The sequence below is a fragment of the Ambystoma mexicanum genome, chromosome 10 (assembly GCF_040938575.1).
Source record: "Ambystoma mexicanum isolate Mex_15411 chromosome 10, UKY_AmexF1_1, whole genome shotgun sequence".
NCBI lineage: Eukaryota > Metazoa > Chordata > Amphibia > Caudata > Ambystomatidae > Ambystoma > Ambystoma mexicanum.
The window spans coordinates 1,061,586,782-1,061,601,916 of NC_090932.1; positions in this window are offsets into that span (position 1 = coordinate 1,061,586,782).

Sequence of the window (15,135 nt, forward strand, 5' to 3'; positions counted from 1 at the left end):
ACTCATGTCTACCACCACCCCCACCCCCCAGCAGTGCAGGGGCAGCCTCCACAAGGCCCCCACTCATGTCTTCCACCACCCCCACCCCCCAGCCACCAGGGGGAGCCTCCAACATCTATGACCACACGTCAGGGTAAGAAAAGAATGACTGACCATTGGAACTGTCTACGGACAGGGAAACTTTTGGCACCCCTAGTACCCCATTTTTTGTTAGATGTCCGTGACTCTGACGAATTCAATTGGACAGTAATTGAGAAGATACAGTTGCTTAGGCGAGGTGGCAACTTCAACAACATCATACCGCGAAGAGAACAAAACTGGATCTACAGATTGGACACCTGTAATCAGGGCTTAATGAGCCGGTCAACTGGCACGACTTAGCAGTGTTGCCACGTTGAATATCTTCGATCCCAGCCATTTCTTGATAGATACATCTATCATTATAATACTGTTCAGCTATGGACTGAATGACTTTGCTTTTACCGTTCTTTGCATTTACTTGAAAACACATTGGCTTTGTAAATCTAATGCCACTTTACACCCTCGACCTAAAACACAAACATCAGTGGGGCCTAATGAGCAGCCTGCCTGCTGCCTTTTTGTGAGCCATTCTATGAGTAAGTTGCAATCAACTCACTTGGCAGCGCCACAGCCCTATGCAAGGTGCCGAGATACACGGCTCTGACACACCGGCTGTAGCCGATGATTGAAGAATGGGACAAACATGAGGTTCTCGCCCCGTAATGTTTAAAAAAGCCCCTGATGACGTATGCGGACCCAACATGGACTCGCTGCATGGTACACAGCCGTCTCTTGCAAGTAACACACGTAGACTCCAGTGAGGCAACACGGCTATCCACAGAGGTAAGCAGGCGGGGAGGGGAGGTGTTAGCAAATGCTGGCCCAATTGCAACAGCAGCCCCCATTGCAAATCTATTATGAGATCAACAATACAGCCAGATACAAGGCATAAATGTCAGTGATTTCTTCTGCCATTTCAGACTAATACACGTGATGCACAAATCTTAGGTGCAGCCTCAACCAGCATTTATCACCAGCCTTCAGGCAGCAACCAGTGTCTGGCTAGGTAGGTTCATTCACCAAAAACCCAATGGTGAACAAGTACACCAATGTTGAACTCAGTAACTGGTAGCTGGACGACTCACCCCCTCCCTCTCACAACCTTATTTTTTCCCCCTCACAACAAAACCCCCTCCCTATATCCTGCTCTGAAGTATGGCTCTCTGTATTGCTGAAGGCACCATATGATCCTGTTGTAAAGACACATGCATATATTTGCATATCACACAAGCACTTCAAATACCATGACGAAAATGCTTAAGGTATTAGAGTACAGTATTTGGGAGTAACCCATTGCTTTCCCATTCTGTCTCTTTTTAGGAGACGGAGGTGACCGCTGTATCTGCACATGCAGATATTTCTTGGAGTAACACCATATATCCAGAAGTATTCGTTCCTGACAAAGATGACAGTATTCTCAAGTTGTTATTGAAACCGGTCGACCATATAGATCGTGAGCTTGTCTCACGATCATTACGATGCCCACAGAATAGGTCAGGGACATGTTATTAATCAGATATACTCACTGGTTGTGAGAATTCCTTTAAGGTTATCCCTACACAGAGGGATATTTTAATACCAAAAAGTACCATTTGATATTCTCTGAAGCCTCCAGGCTAGATGGCGAATAAAATCAAAAATCCCCTGTCAGTGGTGTTCCCACAGACAAATTAGAGACATGTTCTAATCACAAGTCTAGTCTCAACTTTTCTTTGGCACACTTTTGGGGTTTTACTTGAAAGCACGATTTAATGAATGTGTTAAGAGGCACTGAGGGACAGCTTCTCTCCTGCTATCCCTATTAGATAGGCGGCGCACCACCAGCCGTCTAGGGAGAGAACGCCCAACAGGGTCAGGGTGTTCTTCTTTCAGGGACAGCTTGAATGTTGATTTGGTTTGCCTGCGTGTACAGGATTGCTATGTTGATGTAAAATAATTGCTCCCATAACAATGTTGTTGTTATACAAACAGTCGTTAATAACGGCAGGAGAGAAAATTAGGCTCTTTGATCATTGAATCATTTTCCCTAGTGTTTTTCCAATGACTAAATTACCACCTATGAGAGTCCTTACTGACTTGGCAGAGGGATATATAAGGTATTGAGGAAGTCCTGCTTTAGGAATATTAGTATATGCAACCCTAGGCATACTTACTGTGGAGTCCTTATAAAGAAGATGGAGGATTAATGAACAGAATTTCCAGTAATTATCTGTGTGGTAATGGCTCAATAGCACCTTGGTTGCCAAATGACTCCACAAGACAATTTAGTCTGCTTTGTGTCAACAGCTGTAAAGGGTTATTCAGTTTCTGTTTTTTTATGGCCAAAACGTTTACAACTAAAGGAAACGATTTCATTAGTTATATTTGAGAAATTTTAATATTGGACATTGCTATTTTATACTTATCTGCCTGATATGGGGTAATTAAAAACAGTTTTTTGGTGCAGTACATGTGTTTGTAAAAGAGCCTTGATCTTGAGACATAATCACTCAAGCAGGGTGTAGTGATCTTTAGCTGACGTATTACATATTGAAATGTGAAATTTATATTAAGGATCTGTTCACACAATCATATGATTTTATGTTGGATCACTAAGTAATGACACGCCAAACACATGCTCCCATCTATACAATGCCACCCCCACAATTCAGGGCAAAGAACAGACACTGAGGTAGTCAAAAATTGAAATGTATTTAAAAGATAAAGAATTTTCATACGCCTGGGTCTCCAGATTTGACATGGAAATCACTACAATATAGTATGTATTCAAAATAAATACTGAAACAAAATGATATTATATTTTCCTATATGAATCTCACTACTATAAGTCCACAAAGGCATCCACTTTCATTCAGGCAGTCTTCCTCTAAATATTATGATAATCTAAAAGACACTCGACATTCTAATATTTCTGCTTAATATTGGCATTTTTATAGACATCTCTAATTTCACAATAGAACCATTTCACATAATGGGCGAATGGTTAAAACATTTGATTTTCTCCAGCATCAAGACCAGAATGGAACAGGATAAAATTAAAGAAAATATTGCAATCAGAATACTTTTACATTACACCATCCCCCATGCAGGTTTGAGATAGTGAATGTATTAACTATGTAAAGCGCCACTTCACATATAGACAATGAGCGGCTTGCATGGGACTATTTGTTAAACCAAGTACATGCAAAAGGTTACTTGTTTGCATTGGCTCATGCAAGTTTGAGTTCACAGGTTATGTTCTCAGGAATCTATATGCTGTGTTCTGAACACACATGCATACTTGAGTCTCTGAATATGTGGGTACATTCTCTATAAGCATGTGTTTGCAGCTTTCATTAAACCTGGACTGCTTTTTTTTATTTATCGGTGGGTGAGTGGATTTCCTTGAATATGAATGTATTCTATTCAATCTTGATGCATGCACAGTTTTAAAAGAGCCTGAATTAAAAGCTGTCAGTCGGCCTCATTATGAGTGTGCCAGTATGGAAACAACGGTGCCGGTAAACCTACCGGCACCGTTGTTTCTGGTCTGGCACACTACGGTTCTGTGTGCGGGTGCCATCATGCCCAGCGAGTCAGACCTGGTGGATGGACCGGCAGCTGCCCACAGAGTTTCACACAAGCACAGACACCGTTATTAACAGTGCTGGTGCTTCCATGTTCCCCATTCCCATTGAGTCCTCTAGGACTCATTACTGATGCCTGACTTCCCGGCCGCTGGACTCGGAAAGGCCTGGCGGCACCGGGTAATCAGGTGCCGGTAATTCATTAAGGGTTCGGCGGCACCTGCCGGTTTTGACCGGCACGGTTACCGCCAGACCCGTAATGAGGCCCATTTCTTGGCTAGAGATGTACCATTCTACAGTGACTGATACTTAGTGGATCTTGCCTCCTAAATCACACCTGGCTGCTCATGCATTGAAACACAAGGCCGTGCAGTGAATTTGCACTTTGAATAGTACTTAATAGGATGAGGCAAAATAATTATTTTAGCATGCATTTTGTTGCACAAACATCCAGTCTCTAAATATGGTATATAATATAGTAAGTTCTTGCACACAAATTGTATGAGATTCAGATTAAACTTTCTACCGACAATTGAAATTGTAACTATACATAAATTACTGACAATGGAACTGTCTTATTGCCACTACAGTGAGGATATAAATGAGGAAAAGACACAGAAACAGTTAGTTATGCACTGCCCTGTTTGAATTAATGTAGGGTTTTTCAATAGATTTTATTTTATTGATGTAGACAATTTACGGCAATGGGTACTAAGTGGAAACTTTATGTCTCCGATTGTAGCGGTAATTAGATTTTTTGACACAATTGAATTTTGTAAATGTGTATTTATTGAGGATCATTTTAACATGAATTATTGTTATTTTATTGCTAGAATGTTTTAATGTGTATTTGTTTTGTAATGGCTTATGTTTATTAACCAAATACAAATAAGAAAAATAAAAACAAATAACTATGGTGTACACTGGCAGCATTATCTGCAGAAAATCTATTAAACAATAGTGATTCATCACTGAACTAGGATCTAACTGTTGCAGAACCTGCTTCAACCAGTGACTACATTCACAAATAATACTTAACTTTAAAAAGGTTATTCCAACTACAAGACATTGGGATATTAACACCTGTGTCCCTGTTTTCAAATTGCACAACCCTGCATTCCCTGTCCTATCTATCTTCCCAGATTAGACTTTGATCAAATTTGACAATGTTGGTATTAGTAGGGGTTTCTATCAATTTACCTTTTATGATGTAACTTCTGATTTTGAAAGTACCAACAAGGACCCCAATCAGCCAAACACCATTCTATCAGCAAAGCTTTGGTTCATTTGGCTAATTAGGAAATCAATCTCCATGGACTGGTCACTGTCTCCTCCCTGGACTGTCCTCCTTCTAGCAACGGACTGGCCTGCCCTGTAGCTAGAGTTAGTCCTTCTGCTATCCAATCTTCAGTTTGTTGCCCTTCTTAAACTTCATCACCCAAATCCATAATCCTCTCTTTTGGTGTGTTTGCCTTTCTTATAGCTCTTTTCTCCCCATCCCTGCCATGTCATAAAGGTGTGTTTTCAGATCCAGGAAAAGTGGAAGGTAAAACTGTTTTTTTTCTGTAAACATAGCAATTTTGTTTTAATATACATTTTGACCCATTAGTGCATCTTGATAAAACCTATATTTTAAAAATCTGCAAGCCGGGGCAAATATTTAGAGACAATAATGAATATTATGCAATGCAATTTTACAATTTTACAGGGCCTTTTTTCCATTTTTGGGCAATTGAAAATGTGTTTACCCCATTGTTTTTTATTTTTTACATAATCGGAAAGGTACTTCCTCAAGTTACAACACATTACAATGTCATGTCAGTTGGAAGTTGCAAGGAAATGCACCCACACATTTGTGATCAGACATTTTAATGTTAGGTTTCCTCATGCACATAATTAGATGTTCTATTGTGCAATTACAGCTGTGCTCCAACAGAGGGCAGTGGCAGTACCAGAGTACTTATTCCTTCTACATGTTATCACTATCTCAAGCAAAATTTGGAGGCTCTGCATATTTTCCATAATCTTTCACATTGATGTATTCAAATCTGATGTCTGTGTGTTGGACATCTGAATGTCAATTACCTTTCCCCTGACCTTTGAAGCTTCATGAGCCTATATGAACTGATTTATGTGACAGATTTTCTTTGAATCTGAAGCATTGTGCCAATTAGTGCATGCCTGGAGTTCATTTTATAGGGCTATCCAGACTTCAATTCCATAGATCACCAGGCCCGGTGGGACAAACACATCTGTATCTCATCCTTGTCAACAGGGAGGTAATCCCAAGGACGAGATACCTCATCCTTTGCACTTAAGGGATTCATGGATTTGTTTAAATGATCTTTGGAGCCAGCACAAACTTCTTTCAAAACCCTTTTGTGTATGCTCGAGAAGCACAGGCTCAGAGAGTTTAATTTCTCAATGTTTGCAATTCTGACCTTCCTATTCTATATTCATGGCACAGCAAAGCTAAACTCAACAGCATGTTCAGTCCTATTCTAAAGTTTTAACACAATATAGTTTGAATGGATTACTAACATGGCACAATAAAGGAGCACACTGCATATTAATAAATCACATTGAGGCTGGGAATACAACTTTGTTGTAAGGAAATCATCTTTACACATGATATCCATAGTATAAGGACATGTGTAGAAATGTAGTTCTTGAAGACTTTTATTCCATGGCTTGCTGTATTTTCTGACAAATAAACACTTCAGTTCTGGGCATATCTTTCAAATGTAGCATGGTTCATTCTTTCAAATAAAGCAAGTCCAAAAGACGCTTTCCATCATATTTACAAGATTTTGGCATGCTATGCAGTTTCGCAGGCATCCTTTTAAACTGTTACTGAAAGCAGAGTATGTGCATATTGTTTCTCTTGCTATGCCTGAAAGACATTTCCTATGGTATTTTTTTTGGGGGGGGCCTCTGCTTGATAATTCTGCATATCTAAAGATCTGGCTTAACCACGCTTCATTGCCAAAAAGCCATCAGCATTAATATGTGCTAATATGATGTACTGAGATCCTGATTAATACAATTCCCAGCATTTCCTTCAGCTCAACCGAGCCAGTCTTTAGTTAATGTTGAAAAAGAAAGTACAATTTAGATTTACACACTTAGTTCAGTCTTGAATTTGTTGTGCAAATATTTACAGGTCACTGATGCTTTTTTGTTAAACTATAATTGAGAAAAGTGAATTTTGTTATAACAGTTCTTGGACATTCTGCCATATTCTGATGTGAGTGGATTAGTTTAAATTGATTTTTTGAATTGGTGGAGTGTTATATTTTGTATAAGGCCTGTTCTGTGCCCTGGACCCCCACTCCGACACCCACACCATGGGAAGAGGACAGGAGCCCTCTCCCCCTCCTAGAAGCTGCAATCAAGCTTCAGTACTTCGCCGCAGCATCAGATCCACAGTGGCCTGCCTGACCTTGTCTTACTACCGTGCCTGAACCCTGCATGCCGGGTGCATTGCAGCGCCACAATGAGGCTGAGCCTGGCTAACCTGCATTATTTGAATCTCTACATCCGCTGGCGGCCAACATGAAGGCCATGCAGAGGCCTGTTCTGCGCCTGTTACGCGCATGGCGCGCGGCATGTCCTAATCTGCAATGTCTCATTCTCCGCCCACACATCTGTACCCATCTGTACCCAGGAAGAGCCTAAGTCGCATCTGAGACAACACGTGAAGCGGCAGCAGCACCGCATCATCCATCACCCTATTGGCCTTCAAGGTAAGCCTAAGGGCATACTCACAAATATCATCCCGCCAACAACCTTCTCGTCCGCTTTCATTTACTGCTTACAAGTATTGCAGAGTGCCCAACACTGCTGAGTTGTGAGCTCTGCGCTATACGTGCTCGCCCATGAGGTACATCTTTCCAAAATGGCTGACCTCGCGTGGGTGTGCGCCGCCCCCTTTAAGTAGGCACTGAAACATAGCAGCTAGCCGTGCTGCATGTTATTCCAGCCCATTTAGCCCTCAGTGCCTCATCGAGCCTCGCTGTTGCACTCTCTCGCCAGCCTGTAGGATTATCTGCCCAGCCTCGACCCCTGGCTTTCCAAAAACACTCCTACCACATCAGGTACGATAATATTGGCTAACCAACCAACTCTGCACCCTTCTGCCAACTGCCTAGGGCCATTCACCCTGAACCTACATTGCCACCCAGTTGACTCATACTAATTCTGCCCTGAGCTGCATATGTGCACTAGCCCATTTGGCCTGATGTGCCCACTGTGTACTATGGATTTATGGGCCCTGCCACTTGATAGCTGCATTTAGCCCATATGTGCCCTACCATTTGATAGCTGCATTTAGCCCATATGTGCCTTGCCATTTGGCAGCTGCATTTAACTCACATGTTGCAGCTGGTCAATCTGTTGCCTTTGTTAAATGATACGTTCTAAGACGGCCCCTTGCTCCTGTTAACTATGTGTAGTGATTCTGCCGGCTAATCTTTTAATTATATGCTTAGATTCTGCTCGCTGATCTTGCCGACTGTTGTGATTGATAATTAGCCTATCGTGCTGCTGAATCAGCCCTCTGCATATTGCGTATGTACCCTTGACTTAGCCCGACTCACTCATCGCTCCGGCCTAATTCAGCCTGCCACAAACCTAGTAATACTCATGATATACTCTAGGCTTAGCATGTATACCACACTCCACTACTATAGTATGTTATGTACACTGCTCATTTCCACCCTGGCTTCCTTGAGCCCCTCAACCAAGACAACCCCTTCAGCCTCAACAACACTACCATGACCAACAGCCTCGAGCCCAACAGTCCTATGCACTACACCACTTCCTCCCTCACGCATTCGCCTAATTGCCATTCTAGATTCCTCAGACTTAGATCTCGCACCCCTACCGTGCTCATCAACTCTTGCCCAATGCACGTATCTTGGAGGAACCTCAGACTAGGATCTTGCTCCAATGGCAAACGATACCTTGTTCATTCAAATGCACACAACACCACTCGCAGTACCAGGCCACACCTTAACCCTAAAACCAAACGTCATCTCAGCAAACCGCAGAAGTCCACGCCTAAAACCAAAAAACACTCCCAATTTAACAAAAATAACGATACCACACATTATAAATATGCCCTGCTTAATGTCCACTCTCTCACTGCTCACACCACTGAAGTTAACAACCTCATCCTAAGCCAGGATCTGGATATATTGGCCATTACTGAAACCTGGCTTCATGAGGCTTCTGGCCCAACTATAGCATTAGCCTTACCTCCCGGATACACCATACTCAGACAGGATAGACTCGCCAAAGTAGGAGGCGGGGTCGCCTTGATTTTCAAAGAGGCACTTGCCTTTATGATCATACTCCACAATTGGGAGGGTAATGCTGACATACTATCAGCTAAACTATGCCTTTCACCTAAAAGTACCATAAATATGCATGTTATCTATAGACCACCTTGCCCTATGGCCGATTTCCAAGGACACATCATGCACCTACACAGTGAAAATATTAAGAAATCCACAAAAACCTTACTCATAGGAGACCTCAACCTAGGATATAGTGACCCTCTTAATAAATCTGCCACCTCTGTGGCCAAAGCCTTGATAGATTTAGGCTTCTCCCAGAAAATCACTGCCCCCACCCACATCAAAGGCCGGACCCTTGACTGGGTAGTTGACCACACCTGTGGCTCTACTATTATTTCCAACAAGCCCTTCCCTGGACAGACCACACCTGTATAGAATTTACCTTAACCACAGATCCAAACACCAAAATCATCACTCCTGCCTCTGCCACTCTAGCTAGAAGTACTAAAAAGTTCACTGCAGACAACCTCCGCCCCCATCTCAACATCCCCTGCCTTGCACCTCCCTTCTCGCAAGATCCAAATGTCTTAGCTGATATATTGAAGGACACTATCACCCAAGCAGTCAATTTGGTCACCCCTCTAGTAGAGAAGAAGGAAAAAAATCTCTACACTCAAACTCCTGGTTCACGGAAGAGCTTAAACACCTACGTAACGTCAAACGCCAGGCCTTAAAAAACTGGCAGGCAAACTCCTGTGTAAGAAAGCTTCAAAAATAATGCTAAGAAGTACAAAGAAGCCATCTTTATAGCCAAATTAGAAGTCTACAATAGCCAAATAGCCCAAGCCAACTCCCAATCTAAAGAACTCTTCACTATCTTTAAGGAACTCATAGACCCTTCGATCTCTACGGACACAATTATTAAGGATGAAGCATGGTGCAACAGTATACAAACTGCTGTGCTAAAAAAAAATTGAAACGCTACAGAAAAAAATTCTATCACATTACCAGACCCTTCTCAATCAGAATAAAGGCCAGCCAGTTCTGTCCCCACACAGCAGCAAAAATACCAGTTTTCCCAAATTCGCATTTAAAGACATCATGGAAACAGAAGTCATTGACATTCTTAAACATCTCAAACCATCGCAATGTAAGGGCGATGTATGCCCCCCCAATATTATCAAGGATTGTGCCGAGCCACTGGCCCCTCTCCTTACCACTTTCATTAATGCCTCATTTAAATCAGGCATCATCCCTAACAGCCTTAAGGAGGCATGGGTGCGCCCCCTCTTAAAAAAACCTACACTTGACCCCTCCCAACCTAACAATTACCGGCCTACAACAACCGTTCCATTTCTACTCAAACTACTAGACAAAACTCTCACATCACATCTCACCCATGATGCTCACTTCTTCGAGCATGCTGCTACCTGGATAACTCCTTCCTAGAGGGGAGAGCGATGAAAGTCTTTTCCAACATTGCTCATGCTATGCCCACCATCATCCATTGTGGCGTACCGCAGGGATCATGTACTGCCCCTATGCTGTACAATCTCTTCACTAAGCCTCTCTTTGACAGACTGGATGCACTTCGGATTGCATACACTAACTATGCTGATGACACCCAAGTGCTCCTTCCCCTAACTGGTTTATACACCCAAGATGCCAACACCCTTCAACAAATCTACACCTCCATGTAAGCATGGATGGCCACCAATGGCCTCTGCCTCAATAGTGATAAGACCGAGATCCTCATCCTTGGCAAAAAATCCACCCTAGCCAACCTAGACTGTCTCTACACTAATTTCACCATCGACAACTGTACCATTCCAGCTGTTAAGCAGAAACCTGTGCAGTTCCCTCTGGGACCACTGCAAAAGATTTAGGCTTACAGGTGTTTGGCAGTAAACCCACTTGGTAGCAGTCTGTACCACACAGGTTCACCTTGTAGCTGTGGCTGAGCAGTCAGACTTCCCTCAAGAAGAGTTAGGCAGTATGTGGAGTATACCAGATAGGGCAATTTACACAGTAGAACAAGCAGACACAGAACAGAGCTTGGGTGTAAAGATATATAGTTATTTATTTTAAGGACACATATATGAAAACACACTGGCACTAATACCGCAAACAACTTCAATTACAATTACTATAAGTATATCAATCCCCTAACAATTTCGACAAGTCTAGGTTCAACGGCACCACTTATTTGCAGACAGAGGTGAATGCTTTAACCTAGATGGCACTCTAATATTTGTTAGAAAGGGAGAGAAAAGGCAGGGTATGAAACCAACTCGGTACCAACACTTTTACAAAGCAAATGCAAGGCCCGCAAGGCAGGGTCTACTGTGGATCACAAAGTTCAGAGGCCAGGCCCACTCGGAGAGAGGCAAGGCGATATGTCCCAACAAGTATCACAGTGGAAACGCACTTCGAGTCTTTGTAGCAAATTGTCACAGGAAGGTTGGACCAGTTTAATTTATTTATTTATTTATTTATTAATGTGATATAGTTTAGTACATACGTACAAACTTTACACATATTCCACATAAAAAAGCGTAAAACAGTAAAAGAAATAAATAGGTGATAATTAGGTATTCATCCTCATAGAATCCTATAATCATATGATATTTCAAAATGTACATGATTTACAGCTATATAGCCTCCCATAAATACCTAAATAAAATACATAAACATCTTTGTTTAACTATGTTTCTTGAACAGGTGTAGATAAGAGAAGGGATAGACAAGCATGCATGTGCATTTCCCATTACATAATTAATACTCCATGGCTCCCTCTGTGGGTTTGTAGTGCACAAGCAAAAGCGTCCCGCCATACCTGGTATAGTGCCATATGTAGTTTTGGGTTAAGGGTATTGATACATTGTATCCAGAATTCTGCTTGCTCTATGAATTCAGGGTTATGCACAAATCTACCAAGGTGTTTGATATAGCTAGCTCTCATCCCAGTACACGAAGTTAGAACATGTTGAGCAGTTTCAAGTTCATTGGGCAGATCACAGATTCTACAATACCTCTCTGTTTTTGCTAGACCCATCTCCTGACCCCTGGCCGCCAATATTGGGAGATGGTTAATACGAAGGAGTAGAAGAAAGCGCCTCAATTGATCCGACGGACAGAGGTTTAAATACGGCTGCGCCTTCATAAAAATGTAGAGAACGTGTGAGACAAAGCTGTAACTTTTCAGTCCTTCAAGGTGAATATAATTACACTGCCAGTCCCATAGCTTGAGACGGTACGCAAAATTGTTGAACAAGCAATTGTTTTCTCGACCCCACTCCGGCTGCCAGCAGGTTTCCTCACTTAATTTTTCCATCTGGGTTTCAAAGTTTTTCAATTTGCCTGCCTCCATCTCCCTGCTGATACTAATTAGAAGGCCATTTCCAGGGTCGTTCTTAAGACGGATATATAATTCCATTCGTTTTTTCAAAACCATGGCTCTGAGGGAACCAATTCCTAGTTCCAATCTAATCAGGGCCATGGGTATACATTGGGGGAGGCCGAGGATTTTCCTCCAGAAATTACCCTCAACCAGCTGTAGCCATCCCAAGTTCATATTGTAGAGGGGATCAAGCCCATAGGTGACCATCGGGGCCAGACATTGGATATACAGCTGTCGTGCCGCCCATATAGAGAAACCACTCCGTTCTCGCGTGAATTTGTATATGAGTGCTGTAAGTTGAGTTGCTTTTGTTCTGCGTAATTGAATACAAGTAAGATAATTTCCCTTGTGATCAAATTCAACACCTAGATATTTATAGCTGGGGGTATAGTTAATTTCAGTCACTCCTATCATCATACGGGGTCTGGCTACATTTCCAGCTGAGAACAATAATAGATTTGTTTTGCTGATGTTGATCTCAAGTTCGTTGGCCTCCGCATAATCCCATAGCTGTTTAGCAGATCTTAGGATCCCATTAAAGGTATGGTCGAGGATCACTAAATCATCTGCATATGCAAGCATGGGACAATGACTAGGGCCAATCTTTGGTGGGCAGTTGTTGATTCCCTGTAAGCATTCTGGCGCATCAGATACGAATAAGTTGTACAGAGTGGGGGCTGTGACACAACCCTGCTTCACTCCTCTGGTCTGGGGGACGGGTTTAGTCACTGCCCCAGCGTTATCTAATCGAACCTGTACCGTATTATTTGTGTGTAGGAGTTCTAAATAATAAAGTAAGGTTTCAGGGCATCCCAATCTACTGAGTTTCTTCCATAGGAGAGAACGATTCACCGAATCAAAAGCAGCCCTAAAATCTATAAAAAGTGCATACAATGGTGGATTAGAATGTGTTAAGGCCTTAATTCTCAATGTATTCATTATGAATAGATTATGTGTGGTCGAGTATCCAGCCCTAAAGCCACATTGAAATTTATCCAAAATGCCCGCACTCTCAACCCATTTTAGGAGTTCACTAAGTATAAGAGCAGCAAATATCTTGCCAGTGCAATCCAACATGGACAATAGCCTATAGTTTTCAGGTTCGGTTCTATTGCCTTTTTTAAATACAGGTATGAGGATTGCTGTCTGCCAAGATGGAGGTATTTGGCCCTCACGTAGGATCTTCCCAAAAAGTATTTTAAGTAGGCAGGCCCAGAAAAGGGGATTTCGCTTCAGCACCGCATTGGAGAGTCCATTAGGCCCCGGGGCACGGGACGAATTTAACTCCTCAATTCGGCTTTGAAGCTCTTTAATAGTTATCACAAAAGGGTGAGCTTTAGGTTTCATATGCACCGGGTTGTTAGTAATATTACTAATCCCACCATTACGCTTTTCCAGATAAGCGATCCATTCAGTGTTACCTATAGGGTTGACCATATAAGTGGATTTCTGTCCTCTGACTTCACCTAGCATAGACCAGATCTTCCGAGTGTTTCTACTACACAGTGTGCTGACCATGTGCTGCCAATTTGCCAATTTTCTAGACCTTTTGTGTGTTTTTAGCCACCACCGATAATCATTTTTCACTTTCCTCAGCTTAATGGCAGTTTCCATTCTAGTTAGAGGGCCATTTCTAATCCGTCGGATATCACTTCTAAGCTTTCGCTTTCTATCTCTAATGTCCCTATCATAAACAACCTCTTTCATGGAATTTCCCACCATCTTTCTCATTTTACAGGAGCCGTGTTTACCCGAGAAATCACTAATCCATTTCTCAATTTGCACTGGTGACATATGATAGAATTGCTTGATCAAATCAGGGCCCCATTCTTCCATAGCCATAGTGGCCTTTAATATATTTTTATCCGACCAGGAAATACGATTATGAGAGTGGTTGCTCAACAAGTGCCCCAGATTGACTTCCTCCCTTTTGTCGGCCGAAACTCCCATAGTTAGAATCAGGGGGTCATGGTCACTCCATTCACATTCTTTTACCACCATATCACAAACTATCAGGGCCACCTCCCAGCTAGTGAAGATGTTGTCAAGAGTACTTCCCGATCTACTGTTTCTCCAAGTATTCCTGCCCGGCCTGTCACTTTGTGTGCGCCCATTCATTATTTCGAGTTCCCAACAGCCAAAAAAACCAAGCCAACCCTCCCCCTCCTTATCCGTAGACGGGAGGTCCCATAAGCTATTCTTGGATAACAGAGGGTTATTACCAGTGCCTCCACCATTGTTGATATGACAATTTAAGTCCCCAGCAACAATAACAAGGAACTTCTCATTGTTTGATCTCCATTCAGCAAAAAGTTCATGCATGGTTTCTTGGATAAGTTCTCTTAGTCTTGCACCTGGGGGATTGTAAATATTGACTAATAGTATTCTTTCACTTAGTCCTTTTATATTGAGAGTCACTTCAACGGCACATATATAATCACAATTAACCGCTGGTATCTTTTTACTCAGGATCTTGTTAGTCACTCCAATAGATAGACCCCCGTAGGGGCGCCCCCGCTCTCCTTTTTTCGCCAGCGTGTGATATGTCATATACCCGTCGATATCCATGGGAGATGTCCACCAAGTTTCTTGCAATAATATAATAGGGTAGTTGTTGATGAATGCCAGAGAGCCCTTATCCGAGAGAAGATGCTGATGTCCATGGGTGTTCCAGCTCAATGGTAAGCAATCTCATGGTTGCCGAAGCACCATCGGTAACGAGTCTGCTATCCATTTCAGAGTACTCTGAATATCAGTTAATTGGACCTTCTCCTTAGGTGGTTGCGGG